Below are 2,651 nucleotides of genomic sequence, written 5' to 3'. Positions count from 1 at the left end.
TAGTTCAGGTTAGTTCAGGTTAGTTCAGGTTAGTTCAGGTTAGTTCAGGTTAGTTCAGGTTAGTTCAGGTTAGTTCAGGTTAGTTCAGGTTAGTTCAGGTTAGTTCAGGTTAGTTCAGGTTAGTTCAGGTTAGTTCAGGTTAGTTCAGGTTAGTTCAGGTTAGTTCAGGTTAGTTCAGGTTAGTTCAGGTTAGTTCAGGTTAGTTCAGGTTAGTTCAGGTTAGTTCAGGTTAGTTCAGGTTAGTTCAGGTTAGTTCAGGTTAGTTCAGGTTAGTTCAGGTTAGTTCAGGTTAGTTCAGGTTAGTTCAGGTTAGTTCAGGTTAGTTCAGGTTAGTTCAGGTTAGTTCAGGTTAGTTCAGGTTAGTTCAGGTTAGTTCAGGTTAGTTCAGGTTAGTTCAGGTTAGTTCAGGTTAGTTCAGGTTAGTTCAGGTTAGTTCAGGTTAGTTCAGGTTAGTTCAGGTTAGTTCAGGTTAGTTCAGGTTAGTTCAGGTTAGTTCAGGTTAGTTCAGGTTAGTTCAGGTTAGTTCAGGTTAGTTCAGGTTAGTTCAGGTTAGTTCAGGTTAGTTCAGGTTAGTTCAGGTTAGTTCAGGTTAGTTCAGGTTAGTTCAGGTTAGTTCAGGTTAGTTCAGGTTAGTTCAGGTTAGTTCAGGTTAGTTCAGGTTAGTTCAGGTTAGTTCAGGTTAGTTCAGGTTAGTTCAGGTTAGTTCAGGTTAGTTCAGGTTAGTTCAGGTTAGTTCAGGTTAGTTCAGGTTAGTTCAGGTTAGTTCAGGTTAGTTCAGGTTAGTTCAGGTTAGTTCAGGTTAGTTCAGGTTAGTTCAGGTTAGTTCAGGTTAGTTCAGGTTAGTTCAGGTTAGTTCAGGTTAGTTCAGGTTAGTTCAGGTTAGTTCAGGTTAGTTCAGGTTAGTTCAGGTTAGTTCAGGTTAGTTCAGGTTAGTTCAGGTTAGTTCAGGTTAGTTCAGGTTAGTTCAGGTTAGTTCAGGTTAGTTCAGGTTAGTTCAGGTTAGTTCAGGTTAGTTCAGGTTAGTTCAGGTTAGTTCAGGTTAGTTCAGGTTAGTTCAGGTTAGTTCAGGTTAGTTCAGGTTAGTTCAGGTTAGTTCAGGTTAGTTCAGGTTAGTTCAGGTTAGTTCAGGTTAGTTCAGGTTAGTTCAGGTTAGTTCAGGTTAGTTCAGGTTAGTTCAGGTTAGTTCAGGTTAGTTCAGGTTAGTTCAGGTTAGTTCAGGTTAGTTCAGGTTAGTTCAGGTTAGTTCAGGTTAGTTCAGGTTAGTTCAGGTTAGTTCAGGTTAGTTCAGGTTAGTTCAGGTTAGTTCAGGTTAGTTCAGGTTAGTTCAGGTTAGTTCAGGTTAGTTCAGGTTAGTTCAGGTTAGTTCAGGTTAGTTCAGGTTAGTTCAGGTTAGTTCAGGTTAGTTCAGGTTAGTTCAGGTTAGTTCAGGTTAGTTCAGGTTAGTTCAGGTTAGTTCAGGTTAGTTCAGGTTAGTTCAGGTTAGTTCAGGTTAGTTCAGGTTAGTTCAGGTTAGTTCAGGTTAGTTCAGGTTAGTTCAGGTTAGTTCAGGTTAGTTCAGGTTAGTTCAGGTTAGTTCAGGTTAGTTCAGGTTAGTTCAGGTTAGTTCAGGTTAGTTCAGGTTAGTTCAGGTTAGTTCAGGTTAGTTCAGGTTAGTTCAGGTTAGTTCAGGTTAGTTCAGGTTAGTTCAGGTTAGTTCAGGTTAGTTCAGGTTAGTTCAGGTTAGTTCAGGTTAGTTCAGGTTAGTTCAGGTTAGTTCAGGTTAGTTCAGGTTAGTTCAGGTTAGTTCAGGTTAGTTCAGGTTAGTTCAGGTTAGTTCAGGTTAGTTCAGGTTAGTTCAGGTTAGTTCAGGTTAGTTCAGGTTAGTTCAGGTTAGTTCAGGTTAGTTCAGGTTAGTTCAGGTTAGTTCAGGTTAGTTCAGGTTAGTTCAGGTTAGTTCAGGTTAGTTCAGGTTAGTTCAGGTTAGTTCAGGTTAGTTCAGGTTAGTTCAGGTTAGTTCAGGTTAGTTCAGGTTAGTTCAGGTTAGTTCAGGTTAGTTCAGGTTAGTTCAGGTTAGTTCAGGTTAGTTCAGGTTAGTTCAGGTTAGTTCAGGTTAGTTCAGGTTAGTTCAGGTTAGTTCAGGTTAGTTCAGGTTAGTTCAGGTTAGTTCAGGTTAGTTCAGGTTAGTTCAGGTTAGTTCAGGTTAGTTCAGGTTAGTTCAGGTTAGTTCAGGTTAGTTCAGGTTAGTTCAGGTTAGTTCAGGTTAGTTCAGGTTAGTTCAGGTTAGTTCAGGTTAGTTCAGGTTAGTTCAGGTTAGTTCAGGTTAGTTCAGGTTAGTTCAGGTTAGTTCAGGTTAGTTCAGGTTAGTTCAGGTTAGTTCAGGTTAGTTCAGGTTAGTTCAGGTTAGTTCAGGTTAGTTCAGGTTAGTTCAGGTTAGTTCAGGTTAGTTCAGGTTAGTTCAGGTTAGTTCAGGTTAGTTCAGGTTAGTTCAGGTTAGTTCAGGTTAGTTCAGGTTAGTTCAGGTTAGTTCAGGTTAGTTCAGGTTAGTTCAGGTTAGTTCAGGTTAGTTCAGGTTAGTTCAGGTTAGTTCAGGTTAGTTCAGGTTAGTTCAGGTTAGTTCAGGTTAGTTCAGGTTAGTTCAGGTTAGTTCAGGTTAGTTCAGGTTAGTTCAGGTT

This window comes from Euwallacea similis, chromosome 5, assembly GCF_039881205.1.
Source record: "Euwallacea similis isolate ESF13 chromosome 5, ESF131.1, whole genome shotgun sequence".
Classification (NCBI taxonomy): domain Eukaryota; kingdom Metazoa; phylum Arthropoda; class Insecta; order Coleoptera; family Curculionidae; genus Euwallacea; species Euwallacea similis.
The sequence above is the reverse complement of the archived record's forward strand: the minus strand, read 5'-3'. Positions refer to the sequence as shown.